General features: G+C 41.7%; 1 pseudogene; it reads left to right on the forward strand.

Annotated features, from left to right (window-relative positions):
- Positions 1-12,825, forward strand: part of LOC138666920 (zinc finger protein 432-like) — a 50,582-nt pseudogene extending 37,757 nt beyond the window's left edge.
- The last annotated feature ends 4,240 nt before the right edge of the window (positions 12,826-17,065 follow it).

The following is a 17,065-nucleotide window of genomic DNA, read 5'->3' on the forward strand; positions in this document are numbered from 1 at the left end:
TGCCCCATAGCTGTGCCCCATATACAGTGCTCTGCACGTTCATTGTTCCCTATAGCTGTGCCCCATATAGTGCTCTGCACCGTTCATTGTGCCCCATAGCTGTGCCCATATACGGTGCTCTGCACCGTTCATTGTGCCCCATAGCTGTGCCCATATACGGTGCTCTGCACCGTTCATTGTGCCCCATAGCTGTGCCCATATACGGTGCTCTGCACCGTTCATTGTGCCCCATAGCTGTGCCCATATACGGTGCTCTGCACCGTTCATTGTGCCCCATAGATGCTCCACATAAATCTCTGCCGCCGCTGCTGCTGCTGCAATAAAAAAAAACAAAACACATACTCGCCTCCCTTGATTGCAGCTCCCAGCGTCTCGTTCCGGCGCCTCCATCTTCCCGGCGTCTCTGCTCTGACTGATCAGGCAGAGGGCGCCGCGCACACTATATGCGTCATCGCGCCCTCTGACCTGAACAGTCAGAGCGCAGACGCCGGGAAGATGGAGGCGCCGGCCGGGAAGATGGAGCAACGCCCAGTGGCTGGAACGCGGACAGGTGAATATGCTATCAACCTACAACAAGTGTATATAGTCCTAGTACTCTATTTATCTAAGAAAATATATATTGAGGACTATATAGCAAAAATAGAAGCCAGTAACCAAAGTTTATCAATATAACAAATTTTATTAAAGTATCATAAATACAATCATCATGACAGTAATATTTCGTGAGATTTTACCAAGAACAGACAAAAAGACAGGAGACAAAAAGTTTTGCCAGGCAGCAAAACGCAGGGTGAAATAACCTCACCACCTAAACTCCCTATATATATATTATGACGGCCCCAGTCTGAGATGCCATGTGTAATGGACTACCATGGCAATTAAATAGAAAATGGGCTCAGGATAAAAGAAAACAATCCACATTAGAGTGAGATATAGGTAAAATACCATGTGTGGTTTATCAAATTGAGCCTATAGTAAAGCGAATATTAGTATATAAATTTATAGTACCTGTAGCCATGGTCAGTCCAAGGGGGGTGGGTAGAGCCTGCTGCCGTGCAGCCAGGCGCCTCGACGCGCGTTTCGCCCGATGAGCTTCGTCAGGAGGCGTGGCTAGTGCGGCAGGAGAAGTTCCCTTTATGGAGCGTATAAGTGGATTATATGTGCAGCAGGTGTGTGGTGTACCGTGGATGTAGTAGCGCTGATGATGTCATCAAAGCGGGCATATGAACCGGGGCATATATCTAACAGAAAGTATAGCACTCTATCTATGTTTAATGGTGCAAAAAGGACCTTTCTTATTTCAACCAATGGTGTTGGTTATAGACAGTCATATGATGCTGTATGTATGGTGCGGTCCTTTTTGCACCATTAAACATAGATAGAGTGCTATACTTTCTGTTAGATATATGCCCCGGTTCATATGCCCGCTTTGATGACATCATCAGCGCTACTACATCCACGGTACACCACACACCTGCTGCACATATAATCCACTTATACGCTCCATAAAGGGAACTTCTCCTGCCGCACTAGCCACGCCTCCTGACGAAGCTCATCGGGCGAAACGCGCGTCGAGGCGCCTGGCAGCACGGCAGCAGGCTCTACCCACCCCCCTTGGACTGACCATGGCTACAGGTACTATAAATTTATATACTAATATTCGCTTTACTATAGGCTCAATTTGATAAACCACACATGGTATTTTACCTATATCTCACTCTAATGTGGATTGTTTTCTTTTATCCTGAGCCCATTTTCTATTTAATTGCCATGGTAGTCCATTACACATGGCATCTCAGACTGGGGCCGTCATAATATATATATAGGGAGTTTAGGTGGTGAGGTTATTTCACCCTGCGTTTTGCTGCCTGGCAAAACTTTTTGTCTCCTGTCTTTTTGTCTGTTCTTGGTAAAATCTCACGAAATATTACTGTCATGATGATTGTATTTATGATACTTTAATAAAATTTGTTATATTGATAAACTTTGGTTACTGGCTTCTATTTTTGCTATATAGTCCTCAATATATATTTTCTTAGATAAATAGAGTACTAGGACTATATACACTTGTTGTAGGTTGATATGCTTCTTTGTTGTCTTTAGGAGCAATATATTTATCTTGGAAGAAATTTGTAGGTTGTGAGGTGAATATGCTATACTTACCTAGTCCTGGCGATCCTCGCGCTGTCCCTCTGCCTGGTCTTCGGTGCCGCAGCTTCTTTCTCTATCAGCGGTCACCGGCACCGCTGATTAGAGGAATGAATAAGCGGCTCCGCCCCTATGGGAGGTGGAGCCGCTTATTCATTTCTGTAATGAGCGGTCCCACGTGACCGCTGAAGAGGGGAAGACACTGCAGCACAGAAGCCCGTGGGACGGCAGGGACAGCGCGAGGATCGCTGGGACTAGGTAAGTATACCTCAGCGCCCTCACCCGCCGACCCTGCCACCCTCCTTGACTCGAGTATAAGCCGAGAGGGGCACTTTCAGCCCAAAAATTTGGGCTGAAAGTCTCGGCTTATACTCGAGTATATACGGTATATTTGGACAGAGACAACATTTTTCTAATTTTGGTTAGACATTACCACAATGAATTTTAAACAAAACAATTCAGATGCAGTTGAAGTTCAGACTTTCAGCTTTCATTTGAGGGTATCCACATTAAAATTGGATGAAGGGTTTAGGAGTATCAGCTCCTTAACATGTGCCACCCTGTTTTTAAAGGGACCAAAAGTAATTGGACAGATTAAATAATTTTAAATAAAATGTTCGTTTCTAGTACTTGGTTGAAAACCCTTTGTTGGCAATGACTGCCTGAAGTCTTGAACTCATGGACATCATCAGATGCTGTGTTTCCTCCTTTTTGATGCTCTGCCAGGCCTTCACTGCGGTGGTTTTCAGATGTTGTTTGTTTGTGGGCTTTTCTGTCTGAAGTTTAGTCTTTAATGAGTGAAATGCTGCTCAATTGGGTTGAGATCAGGTGACTGACTTGGCCATTCAAGAATATTCCACTTCTTTGCTTTAATAAACTCCTGGGTTGCTTTGGCTTTATGTTTTGGGTCATTGTCCATCTGTAGTATGAAACGACGACCAATCAGTTTGGCTGCATGTGGCTGGATCTGAGCACACAGTATGGCTCTGAATACTTCAGAATTCATTCGGCTGCTTCTGTCCTGTGTCAGATCATCAATAAACACTAGTGACCCAGTGCCACTGGCCGCCATGCATGCCCAAGCCATCACATTTCCTCTGCCATGTTTTACAGATGATGTGGTATGCTTTGGATCATGAGCTGGACCACGCCTTCACCATACTTTTCTCTTTCTATCATTCTGGTAGAGGTTGATCTTGGTTTCATCTGTCCAAAGAATGTTATTCCAGAACTGAGCTGGCTTTTTTAGATGTTTTTTTTTAGCAAAGTCCAGTCTAGCCTTTTTACTCTTGATGCTTATGAGTGGCTTGGACCGTGCAGTGAACCCTCTGTATTTACTTTTATGCAGTCTTCTCTTTATGGTAGATTTGGATATTGATACGCCAACCTCCTGGAGAGTGTTTGTCACTTGGTTGGCTGTTGTGAAGGGGTTTCTCATCACCATGGAGATTATTCTGCGATCATCCACCACTGTTGTCTTCCGTGGGCGCCCAGGTCTTTTTGCATTGATGAGTTCACCAGTGCTTTCTTTCTTTCTCAGGATGTACTAAACTGTAGATTTTGCCACTCCTAATATTGTAGCAATTTCTCGGATGGGTTTTTTCTGTTTTCGCAGCTTAAGGATGGCTTGTTTCACCTGCATGGAGAGCGCCTTTGACCGCATGTTTACTTCATAGCAAAACCTTCCAAATGCAAGCACCACACCTCACATCAACTCCAGGCCTTTTATCTGCTTAGTTGAGAATGACATAACGAAGGGATTGCCCACACCTGTCCATGAAATAGCCTTGGAGTCAATTGTCCAATTACTTTTGGTCCCTTTAAAAACAGGGTGGCACATGTTAAGGAGCTGAAATTCCTAAATACTTCATCCAATTTTAATGTGGATACCCTCAAATGAAAGCTGAAAGTCTGAACTTCAACTGCATCTGAATTGTTTTGTTTACAATTCATTGTGGTAATGTCTATAACCAAAATTAGAAAAATGTTGTCTCTGTCCAAATATATATGGACCTAACTGTATTTCCAGTCTTGACAACACTTTACTCACAGGACACAGAATATATCACACAGATACAGGCAGCAGGCCAGACATACATTACAATAGCCACAGGTGGGCGGAGCCTGCCGATATTTACTGTGGGAATTACAAAGGTGGGGGGAGGACAAGAAGAAAGGGTGGAGACAGGGAGGTGTTGGCTGTAGGAAACTTGGCACATATGGCAGACTTTATGTACCGCTGCCTTTCCCGTGACCCTCATGTTATTTTCATTTTCGCCAAAAAAGTACTGGCTGTCAGCTGCATAGAGGAACGAGACAGGGGTGTCCACTCTCCCCTCTTGTTTGCTCTGGCCGTGGAACTGTTGGCCGCCACAATTCGACAGTCCACCGAGGTTTTAGGGTTTAAATATGGGTCGATAGAAGAGAAGATAGCGCTTTACGCTGATGATATACTGCTATTTCTGGGAGACCCGCATGACTCATTGAGCAATGCTATGCGGCTCATTGAGGGATTTGGCTCTCTATAAGGACTAAAAATAAACTGGAATAAATCAATTTTATTCATGGTGGATGATGTGGGAGGTGAGCTGGGTGACTAAAATATTGTATGTTCTTCATAACTCACCTATCTGGATACCATGTGGGAAATTCAAACTGATTAACTCATTATTTAGAAGTTTGGTGTGGGGGAGACAGCACCCATGAATTAGGTTGGAGACGCTTCAGCGACCTAAAGACACGGGGGGGTCTGGCCTTGCCTAATCCTGAGATATATTTCCTTGTGGCCCAATGTCAACATTTAAAGTGCTGGGAGCAGGTGACGTCCGCCAACGGGGTACAACCTTAATAGAAAAGATTACCAAAAGTAGTCCGGCGGTACAGTGTTTAGAGGATGGCTCCCTTGGGATGCTTGGGAAAATATATCCAACATTGCTTTTGATATATAAAATATGGGAAGAGTCAAACATGTTCGTGGGGTCACTTGTCTTACCATGTTTTCTCCACTATGGTTTAATAATAATTTACCAGAATTTTTGGCAATGGGATGTATATCAGGATGGCAGGCTAAAGGGATCCGATATGTTTATCAGATTTTAGAGCGACGGGAGTTGAAGTCCTTTTCCCAGCTGCATTCTGAGTATGGCCTCGAGACATCCGGGGGTTATCAACATGCACAAGTTCGACATGCCTTTTTGGCTCAGAATAGGAGGGATTGCCTCAAAATCCAAAGTGACTTCGTATTGGAATATATCTGCGGACAGGGAACATCGAGGGGTGTTATCTCTTCCTTATATAGGGACTTACTCCATACTTACTTATTTGGATATCCGTTTGGGGTGAGGGCTAAATGGGAATGAGAGTTGGGTCCCTTGGAGGATGAAACATGGGAATCTGTTTTAGAATGGATACCGAAGCTATCAATGAATGAGCCATATAGACTTTCTCAGCTTTATGTTATACATAGAGTATATAGGTCTCCGGATGTCCTATATAGAGCTTGGTTGAGACCCGATTCGGAATGCCCTAGGTGTAGGAATGATAATGCTGGAATGTTTCACATGCTCTGGTCGTGTCCGAGGTTGACTGTTTTTTGGTTAGTGGTTCTTAGCCGGATAAAAGGGGCGTATAGATGTGTTATTCCAAGGGAACCAGTAGTGTGCGTGCTGGGATATGTGGATGTGATAATTGTAGATAACACATTGAAAATAGCAATCGCTAGACTGCTATACATGGCTCGAAAGGTCATATCAAGAAATTGGATGAAAGAGGAGCCTCACTCGAGGGGAGAATACATCAAGTATGTGGGGAAGGTCATAGCCTTAGAAAAGGGAGTATATCAGAAAAGAGGGAAAATGGTTCTGTATGACAAATTTTGGACGCCTTGGTTGGGTTAGGAGGAGATTAAGGGAAAATAGGCCTGAGGAGGTTTCGCCTATAAAATAATGGTATATAAATTCATAGTGAAGGACATTATATTATACTAAAGTATATAATGCTACAAGACATGTTAAAAGAAGGACGTGAGCTGTCTAAGTGGGAACGGGGGGAGGGATGGGGATGAAGGGGGGTGGGATGGGTAAAGGGTGGTTAATGCTGGGGGGCAATTGAAAAACACATGTGTTATTGTTAAATGTTTATTGCATTTTATAAATCAATAAAAATCTATTTGATTAAAAAAAAATTACTGTTTGTACACCCTGCTAAACCCACGCTACAAGGAGAACTTTGCATCTCTCCCTTCTGAGGTGGAAATATGACCCCGAGGCTATAGGGTCTAGGAGAGGGGAAAAAGACAAGAAACAGGGCGCAGATCTAAGTGCAGATTATTTCGTTCAACTCCATTTTCAAAGGCTAAATTGCTCACCTTTGGTGTGGCTTGTATCATGGCGTATCGACCTTTGTGGTCTGAATCAGATGCCTTGTCTCCCTGATATGCAGCTATAGTCTGGATACAACGGATCTCTCAGCTAGGAGACACCGTGGTGAGAAGTTCAGAAAAAAAAGTTCATCCAGTCTGTTCAGCGCTCCCAGGTAACAGGCACCAGGCAGGGGTATTACAAATCTTCAGTAATTTATTTAAAATAAAAAAACAATATATAGAACAACGCGTTTCGGCTATATGCTTATTAAAAATAGCCTTCCTTGGGTATGATATTGCTTTATAGGCTGCTAGAGTTATATAGTCTACACAGGTCCACGTGAATAATCAATTATGTTAATTGATCAAGACTTGGTGGTTCTTCATTAGCTTATTTGCCGCTAAAGGTACCTTCACACTGAACAATTTAACAACGATATCGCTAGCGATCCGTGACGTTGCAGCGTCCTGGATAGCGATATCGTTGTGTTTGACACGCAGCAGCGATCTGGATCCTGCTGTGACATCGTTGGTCGGAGCAGAAAGGCCAGAACTTTATTTCGTCGCTGGATCTCCCGCAGACATCGCTAAATCGGCGTGTGTGATGCCGATTCAGCGATGTCTTCACTGGTAGCTAGGGTAAACATCAGGTTACTAAGCGCCGATGTTTACCTTGGTTACCAGTGTAAATGTAAAAAAAAAAAAAAAAAGCACTACATACTTACATTCCGGTGTCTGTCCCCCGGCGCTCTGCTTCCCTGCATTGTCAGCGCCGGCCGGCCGTAAAGCACAGCTGTGACGTCACCGCTCTGCTTTACGGCCAGCCGGCGCTCACAGTCAGTGCAGGGAAGCAGAACGCCGGAGAACGCGACACCGGAATGTAAGTATGTAGTGTTTTTTTTTTGTTTTTTTTTTACATTTACACTGGTAACCAGGGTAAACATCGGGTTACTAAGCGCGGTCATGCGCTTACTAACCCGATGTTTACCCTGGTTACCAGGGGACTTCGCATAGTTGGTCGCTGGAGAGCTGTCTGTGTGACAGCTCTCCAGCGACCACACAGCGACGCTGCAGCGATCGGCATCGTTGTCTAGATCGCTGCAGCGTCGCTAAATGTGACGGTACCTTTAGTGGTTTTCAGTATATAGCCTTAGTTTATCCGTGTATAAGTTTAAACAGTTAAAATATATAATAAAATATAAAAAATACTTAAAACCATTAATTAGCATAAATACAATACATGTGGACAAAATTTGTATCTGTCATTATCTATAGATACAATATATATTCAGTGATTATATCCAAAAAAAAAAAAAATTTCTAAAAAGTATAGCAAATAAGTTTCATACATCTCATCTGTTTATATAAACAAATAAATCTGAAAAGACTATTCATTTATTTTATCATAGTAATAATTCTATATCTTTAATTTATGTAAGAACTCATTACATGCGTTCATTTTTGACCGCCAAGGAGAAAAAAAAAAAAACCACACACACCAAAAACTGGAGAGTTAGCCGTATCGCCCAATGAAGACCCTATGGTTTTCTTCATGGTCCTCATGACACTAGTTTCACTAGCAAAAACGTTTATGAACTAGCGTAAGGATATAACAATCTATGATATATCCTTAGGCTAGTTCATAAACTTTTTTGCTAGTGAAGCTAGTGTCATGAGGACCATGAAGAAAACCATAGGGTCTTCATTGGGCGATACGGCTAAATCTCCAGTTTTTGGTGGGTTTTTTTTTTTTGTTTTTCTCCTTAGCGGTCAAAAATGAACGCATGTAATGAGTTCTTACATCAATTAAAGATATAGAATTAATACTATGATCAAATAAATGAATAGTCTTTTCAGATTTATTTGTTTATATAAACAGAAGAGATGTATGATGTTATACTTTATAGAAAAAACTTTTTTTTTGGATATAATTTTGGATATATATTGCATTTATTGATAATGATATAGATACACATTTTGTCCACCTGTATTGTATTTATGCTAATTAATGGTTTTAAGTGTTTTTTATATTTTATTATGTATTTTAACTGTTTAAACTTATACACAGATAAACTAAGGCTGTATACTGAAAACCACTAAGCGGCAAATAAGCAAATTGAAGAACCATCAGGTCTTGATCAATTAACATAATTGATTATTCCAGTGGACCTGTGTAGACTATATAACTCTAGCAACCTATAAAGCAATATCATACCTGAGGAAGGCTATTTTTAATAAGCATATAGCCGAAACGCGTTGTTCTATATATTGTTTTTTATTTTAAATAAATGACTGAAGATTTGTAATACCCCTGCCTGGTGCCTGTTACCTGGGAGCGCTGAACAGACTGCATGAACTTTTTTTTCTGAACTCCCTTCTGAGGTGGAGAAGTATACTAAAATGGTGCTTTACCAGAAGTCCAGAAAGAAAAGATGTTGACAAAATTCCCATCAGACAACGTTAGCAGCAGGGGGCAGTTTGCCCAACCAAGGAGGAAAGGCGAGGGAGACACACCAGGTACAGCAGATGCAGGGGTACACTGTCAAAGGCCTGGTCTAAGCTCATGACACCCTCCCAGCATCCAGGCCCTGATATCTGAGTATTTTTGACAAGGATGAAAAAGTTTTTAAATATGAACAAGCAATACCTGGCTGACAAAACCAGCATACTCCATAATTCCTCTGTGACCCTCAGATGTCAAGTTTTTTTTATATATATATATATATATATATATATATATATATATATATATATATATATATATATATATTCTAGATCTCAAATTCGGTTTACTTTAAATTCTAATTTTTTAATAAATACTTTTTAAATTTTGCCTTATATACCAGTTATTATACAGTAAATTGTGTAACATTTTTTCCCTGTAAGCTATAATTTCTCTATTCTTGAATGACAAGTTTGAGTCCCTGTGGCCGCATGTTTTGCGACTCTTCGACAGCCGAAAAACATGCGGGAATTACCAAGCCACATACTGTAATTATTCCAGAGAAGTTTCACCATTAGTTACTCATGTTTTACTGATGAATACATTTGAGTTTGATAATTTCAGTAGATATTATTGTCTATACTCAGTTTTTGACTACAGTAGTTATTTCCCCAAATACTCTAAATTTAACCACTTCCAGCTGCCAGTTTTATCTTCCTCATCCGGTCCCATATTTCAAATTTGATATGTGTTATTTTATGTGGTGATAATATTGGAATTCATCAAAAAGTGTAATAAGAAACTAATGGACCTTGCAAATAATTTTCTCACTTCTCTTGAATCCAGCAATACCTATATACGGTTGTATTCCACTGTCTGGGCACATGGCGGGGTTAAAAAGAGAAGGAGTGCCATTTAGCTATTCGAATCTAAATCTTGCTGGAATAGTTTGGAGACCAAATATATTGGGGGCGCTGTTCATGGTCACCTGGCAGCTCAATAGATGGCTACTACAAACAGGATTGGCGCTATCTACTCCGTTTTCCATATCCCAGGGATTCCCTTGCTCATCATATTCCAGGGAATTTCCTTGCGCATCATCCTTTGAAGGATATACATGGATTTGGACCTGCCCAAAGAGCCTTAGGCTTGGGCCACATTTTTACCTTCTGTTCAGTTGCATGACATGGGAAGAAGAATATTCAGGTTGCCGGGTCAGAACCAGGAAGGCAGAGAAAATACCTAATCAGAAGATGCAAGAGTAGTCAGTAAACAAATCCGTGTCGCAACAGGTAATTAAAACAGAAGCCAGGAGCTGAGCACAGAGGACTGAACCAGAGGAGAACAAGCTTGTGTCTGGCACCATCCAGCAGCGCTGATATTGCTGGATTGATTTATTGAAGCAATGTTGATTTTCAAAAAACTTTGAGCCGTAAAATATGGGGAAACCTGTTTTTCCACTGACCGATGATGGACCTGAGTGGAGACTTAATATCAGATGACTAAAGTTTTTATTGGTATTATTTTTGCCTGCAATACAGTTTGGTGGCTTTTAATTCGATATTTGGGAAGCAGAGATCTACTCGTGCATCTTATGAGGTTTTCTATTGGCCTGTGAGCTGTCAATGTCTTGGTAAATCAATATTTTACTTAACTTGCTATATTTACAGACAGTTTAAGTAGAAAAGTTCAAAAATATAAGTCAAGGATATTTTATTTAAAATTTTGTTTGATTTTATTCTTGGCAGATGGCTGTACCAGGAGACAAGAGGAACAGCTGACATCTTCAATTTTTAAATCAGATGATCTTGAGATTCCACAACATACAATTAAAGTAAATGCCATTACTCCAGATATACCATCATCCCTTCACAGCGATGATCTCTCATCTGATCCTTTCAAACAGGTCCTGTCTTCTGATTCATTACGGACTATTAAGGAAAATCAAAGTCACAAAATAAGCATTCAAAAAGTAACTGGTCATAAAGCAAGAAAATCATTTTCAAGTTTAGAATATGGAGAGAGTTTTCGTTTTGAAAAATCTTTTGTAAAACATCAAAAAATTCACACAGTAGAGAATTACTATTCTTGTTCCAAGTGTAGGAAATGTTTTAATAAAAAATCACATCTGGTTTGTCACCAGAGAACTCACACAGGGGAGAAGCCATTTTCATGTTCAGAATGTGGGAAAGCGTTTACAACTAAATCAGATCTTCTCAATCATCAGAGAATTCACACAGGGGAGAAGCCATTTTCTTGTTCAGAATGTGGGAAATGTTTTACAACTAAATCAAGTCTTCTCAATCATCAGAGAATTCACACAGGGGAGAAGCCATTTTCATGTTCAGACTGTGGGAAATGTTTTACAGCGAAATCAAGTCTTCCCAAACATCAGAGAATTCACACAGGGGAGAAGCCATTTTCATGTTCAGAATGTGGGAAATGTTTTACAAGTAAATCACATCTTCTCACACATCAGAGACTTCACACAGGGGAAAAGCCATTTTCATGTTCAGAATGTGGGAAAGAGTTTACAACTAAATCAGATCTTCTCAATCATCAGAGAATTCACACAGGGGAGAAGCCATTTTCTTGTTCAGAATGTGGGAAATGTTTTACAGCTAAATCAAATCTTCTCAAACATCAGAAATTTCACACAGGAGAGAAGCCATTTTCATGTTCAGAATGTGGGAAATGTTTTAACTGTAAATCGATTCTTGAAAGACACCAAAGAACTCACACAGGGGAGAAGCCTTTTTCATGTTCAGAATGTGGGAATTGTTTTAAAACTACAACACATCTTATCAGACATCAGCGAACTCACACAGGGGAGAAGCCATTTTCATGTTCAGAATGTGGGAAATGTTTTACAACTAAATCAGGCATTCTCAAACATCAGAGAACTCACACAGGAGAGAAGCCATTTTCATGTTCAGAATGTGGGAAATGTTTTAACTGTAAATCGATTCTTGAAAGACACCAAAGAACTCACACAGGGGAGAAGCCTTTTTCATGTTCAGAATGTGGGAATTGTTTTAAAACTAAAACAGATCTTATCAGACATCAGCGAACTCACACAGGGGAGAAGCCTTTTTCATGTTCAGAATGTGGGAAATGTTTTAACCGTAAATCGAATCTTGAAATACACCTAAGAACTCACACAGGGGAGAGGCCTTTTTCATGTTCAGAATGTGGGAAATGTTTTAAAGATAAATCAGTTCTTCTCAGACATCAGAGAACTCACACAGGGGAGAAGCCTTTTTATGTTCAGAATGTGGGAAATGTTTTATCTGTAAATCGCATCTTGATAGACACCAAAGAACTCACACAGGGAAGAAGTTTTTTCCATGTTCAGAATGTGGGAAATGTTTTGTGAAGAAAACATCTCTTCTCAGTAACAATAAAAGTCTCATAGGGGAGAAGCCTTTTTTATATATCCATGGTAACGAATGGCTCAGTATTTGCTCAGGATTTGACGCAGGTAAAATCTGCACCTGAGGTCACTGGCAGGTCACCTGCATTTTTTACATGTGTATTTGATCCGTTTTTTTCATTGCATATGTTTTTGTGTCACTTGGAATAAAGCTAATTCACAGCTGGCTTCTGGGAAGGAATTAAAAAGTGATTTCCTGTTTGTAGCCATATTGGGATATGTTCTCACAGTCAGTATATACTGCGGGTTGGGCCCTGCATTCATCCGCAATATCCAACCTGCAGCATCCAGCTGTAACAGCATAGTGGATGGGATTTCAAGAAATCCCATGTCCACTAGGCGTGCACCGACTCTCACGGCTCACCCGCAGAGACGAACATGCAGCACGTCTTTCCAGACCGCAGCATGTCAATTTATGTAGTGGAGACTCTTCATCTCCACTGGGTAAATTTCCCATTCACTATCATCAGATGTGGTAAAACCACAACATCTTCCTTATCACATGCGTGTTATTTGCGGGAACGTAGCTTACTTCGCATGTGTACTAATTTATATAATGGTGAATCTTATGACACAGCCAGAAATACATGACACAGGAAGTGAAGAAAAGCACACAGAGGTCCTTTCCTTTTTAATAAATAATTAAAAAAATATGGCTTTGGGTCCTCCTATATTAGTTAACCAGTGAGAGTAAGGCCGGCCTCGCACTAGCGAGTTTTATGGACGTATGAGCGCATAAAATACGTCCGTAAAACTCGCCTAACAAACGTCCCAATTATTCTCTATGCCCCTGCTCCTATCTGCCGTATTTTACTGATCAGTATTATACGGCTTTCTACGGCCGTAGAAAATCGCAGCATGCTGCGTTTGTCACCGTATTGCGCAAAAAAATCGCCAATGAAAGTCTATGGAAGCCCCAAAGATACGGATTACACACGGACCAGCAGTGTGACTTGCGAGAAATACGCAGCGCTGTTAGAGAGAAAAGCCGGCAATTCAGTGCGGTGTACAGTAAAATCACACTGACAGCTTACATTAGAATAGGTAGAATAAATGTGTACACATAGAATAGGTATATATATATGTATATATATTATTATTTCATACAGCCCTAGATAGCTTTAAAGCCGGTAATTCAATTACCGGCTTTTGCTATCTCCTTCCTAAAACCCGACATGATATGAGACATGGTTTACATACAGTAAACCATCTCATATCACCATTTTTTTTGCATATTCCACACTACTAATGTTAGTAGTGTGTATATGCAAAATTTGGGCTCTGTAGCTATTAAAATAAAGGGTTAAATGGCGGAAAAAATTGGCGTGGGCTCCCGCGCAATTTTCTCTGCCAGAGTAGTAAAGCCAGTGACTGAGGACAGATATTAATAGCCTGGAGAGGGTCCATGGTTATTGCCCCCCCCCCCTGACTAAAAACATCTGCCCCCAGCCACCCCAGAAAAGGCACATCTGTAAGATGCGCCTATTCTGGCACTTGGCCACTCTCTTCCCCTTCCCGTGTAGCGGTGGGATATGGGGTAATGAAGGGTTAATGCCACCTTGCTATTGAAAGGTGACATTAAGCCAAATTAATAATGGAGAGGCGTCAATTATGACACCTATCCATTATTAATCCAATACTAGTAAAGGGTTAAAAAAAACACACATTATTAAAAATTATTTTATTGAAATTTAAACATAGGTTGTTGTAATAATTTATTCTACGCTCAATCCTTCTGAAGACCCTCGCTCTGTAACAAAGTAAAAATAATAAACCAACAATATACATACCTTCCGAAGATCTGTAAGGTCCCACGATGTAAATCCATCTGAAGGGGTTAAAACATTTTGCAGCTAGAAGCTCTGCTAATGCAGCTGCTCCTGGCTGCAAAACCCCAGGGAATGAAGGTAAAGTAGGTAAATGACCTATATTTACCTTCATTTGCGGTGAGGCGCCCTCTGCTGGCTGTTCCTGGAGCGTGGGAACTTTCCTAGAAAGCTCCCTGGCTTGAGTTCATAAGAGGGCGCCCTCTGCTGTTTGTCCTCATATGAACTCGAGCCACTACTATATACAGTATATATGTTTGTTGTTTGTTTTTTTATACACATGGATCCCTTGTATAGCCGTATGTCGGTTTTGCAAGCCTGCGATAAAAACACGCGGTACGGATTACATACGGAGGATGCCATGCGCAAAATACGCTGAAACACCCTGCCTACGGAGGAGCTACGGACAACTATTTTGGGGAGTTTTCAGAGTATTACGGCCGTAAAAAACGGACCGTATTTTCATACGCTGAGTGTGAAGCCGGCCTAAAGCAGACTACTGGGACTGTTATTTCAGTCTGGTAAGGATCCAAGATCCAAGAATTTTACCAGCCTGATATTACCAGGCCGCAGCAGTCTACTTACCTTGGATGGTTAGCAGAAATAGTGGGATCCCCTCAAAAAAAAAAAAAACGGCGTGGGGTCCCCCTATTTTTGTTAACCAGGCAAGGAAAAAGGAGACAGCTGCGGCCTGGTATTCTCAGGCTGGTGAGGCCCATGGATTTTGTCCCTCACCAGCTTAAAAATAGCAGCCCCACAACTGGCATATCCAAAGATGCGGTAATTGTGGCACTTTACCCGGCTCTTCCCACTTGCCCTGTAGCGGTTGCAAGTGGGGTAATATTTGTGGGGTTTATGTCACCTTTGTATTGTCAGGTGACATCAAGCCCATGGATTAGTAATGGAGAAGCGTCTATATTACACTTATTTATTACCAATCCTATAGTTACATGGTAAATAAAGACACAGCCAGAATATAATCCTTTATTAATCTTAATTAATCATACTTACTGCATCGCCTAATCCCTGAATCCCTCAATCTCCTGCAAGCAAAATAAAATAATAAACCAACACAAATACTTCCTGTCCGCCGTAGTCCATTACCGAGTGTCTCACGATGAGTCCAGCTCTGCTACATCTGGATGCCTTTGGCTGAATGGTGACATTATGCTACCATCCAGCCTGACATCCAGACACAGCGGAGCTTGTAGATGACCACCGAAGATAACTCGGTCTACAGCGGTAACCTGCGAGGCATTTCTCGCGGTCAGCTGAGCTCATCGCGAGAACTGCAGTGTATGCGATGTTGCGGCTGAAGCAAGATAAGACATTATTTATATTAGTACACATGTGTAGTAAGCTGCGTTTCCGCACTTACTACGCATGTGACTATAAAGATAACACGATTTTACCGCATGTAATGATAGTCTATGGGAAATGTATGCTGCGGAGACTGAGCGTCTCCACAACATAATGGACATGCTGTGCTTTGGAAAGACCCTCTGCATGTTCACTTACACAGGGCTGCCGCAGGTGTCTCTGAATGCATAGTGGAGATGGGATTTCTTTAATTCCCACCCATTATGCTGTAACATCTGGACGCTGTGGATGAACGCATCATCAAATCCGCAGCGTTTACTGACCGTGGAAACATACCCTCAATGTTGTACATATTTTGCTTGAAAATCAACTCTTAAAAAAAAAGCTCCCTTGTGTGACTGCTCTGAAGTTCATTATGTTCAGATGTTGGAAGTGATTTAACCGACAACAACCCCTTGTCATTCCTCATGTTTGGCCTCATTAAAATAAAAACACTCATCTCTTCTGTGCCGGTGCCGTTCCAGCGGTGTCAGGACCCACATTCCCGAGGCTCACTGAGGGTGTTACATCACACGAGCCCTGCTCCCAATCACTGCCGGCTGTACTGTTCCCGCCTTTGGATGTATTGAATATCAACTGGCAGCCAGGGCGGCAGCTGCTCTCTGACTTCCTCCTGATGTTTGATTTGTCCGAAGGTGGGGATGGTGACGCCAGTGCTGATTGGGGGCAGGTTTTACATGATGTAACAACCTCACATGAATCCTGGGAACGCAAGCGCCGACACTGCTGGAAAATGCCACACAGAGAGAATCCATTACCATACCTGGAGTGTGAAAAATGAATTATTGGATAATCATATTATATGTTATTGACAAATTGTACAAAAAGATATAACTGACAGTCGTATAATTGAATGAGAACGGGAGATTACAACTTACCATAGGTTTTTGACTATAAGACACTGTTATAAAAAAACATTAAAATCCATACAGCAATACCTGCCTATAAGCCCCAAATCAGTAGTGGTCAGATCGCTGACTCCAGCCATGTCATGATCACTATCTATATGGAAAGGTAAAATTGCGATAAAAAACATAGCGGCGATCTTGAACTTCTGCGGTCTGCAATGTTGGGAATTTTATAAAATCCTAAAGGGCTGAGAACATCCCACAACCCGGCCCACGTGAGGTCATCAATGAGGGGTGTCTGGGTGTCACTTAAGGCCCCTTCACATTAAGCGACGCTGCAGCGATACCGACAACGATCCGGATCGCTGCAGCGTCGCTGTTTGGTCGCTGGAGAGCTGTCACACGGACAGCTCTCCAGCGACCAACGATGCCGGTAACCAGGGTAAACATCGGGTAACTAAGCGCAGGGCTGCGCTTAGTAACCCGATGTTTACCCTGGTTACCATCCTAAAAGTAAAAAAAACAAACACTACATACTTACCTAACGCTGTCTGTCCCCCGGCGCTGTGCTCTGCACTCCTCCTGTACTGGCTGTGAGCGTCGGTCAGCCGGAAAGCATCGATCCAG

The sequence above is a fragment of the Ranitomeya imitator genome, chromosome 2, assembly GCF_032444005.1.
Source record: "Ranitomeya imitator isolate aRanImi1 chromosome 2, aRanImi1.pri, whole genome shotgun sequence".
Taxonomy (NCBI): Eukaryota; Metazoa; Chordata; class Amphibia; order Anura; family Dendrobatidae; genus Ranitomeya; species Ranitomeya imitator.